This window comes from Morone saxatilis, unplaced genomic scaffold (assembly GCF_004916995.1).
Source record: "Morone saxatilis isolate NCDOM2014 unplaced genomic scaffold, NCSU_SB_2.0 Contig21, whole genome shotgun sequence".
Taxonomy (NCBI): domain Eukaryota; kingdom Metazoa; phylum Chordata; class Actinopteri; family Moronidae; genus Morone; species Morone saxatilis.
This window is the reverse complement of record NW_023339774.1, coordinates 14,418,660-14,419,362: the sequence shown is the minus strand read 5'-3', so window position 1 is coordinate 14,419,362 and position 703 is coordinate 14,418,660.

Here is a 703-nt window from a genome sequence, read left to right as displayed (position 1 = left end):
GGGATTGTGTGTGTGTGTGTAGTTTTGCCACAGTACATTGGGAAATAAAAGTCAGATGATCTAGGTTTGCTTTTTAGGTTCAAAGTTCCATTGGAAACATGAGTGATTTTCTATTTCCCTTACAACAAAGGGAAGGGAAAGTCCATGGGTAACGCATATACTTAAGTAATGCTTAACTAAAGCATGAGCCATGCTGATTTGATGCATGGATTAATGCAGGGTATATCATGAATTCCTCTTGATCACCAGTAAGAAAGGATTACACTGCTATGTGATTAGTTCACACTTAATAGATCATCAGTTAAGGGACATTAAGTCACATTTAACTACTTCACAGCCTACATAAACTGATATGTGTGAAATGATTATGATATGACCGAATTAGCTGGATTCCAGTTGCATAAAGCTATTTCAGACCCGTGTATTTGCTCAGCCTCTCTGAAAGCAGAACAGTGCCCGTTTTCACAGGGATATGAAGTAAAAAAAATTGTTGTTAGGTGCAAACATATAACAAACATAAATATATAAAAACAATTAAATAAATACAACTACATGTAAAATCCCACGTAAGTAAAAGTGCAAAAGTATTGTACTTAAAGTATGAGCTCATTCTGAAGTAATTTCCCCTGTGACTGGCATATTATTATGCCAGTATTAGATTTTCCGCCTGATGCATCAACGTGTAAGCAGCATTTTCCTGTTG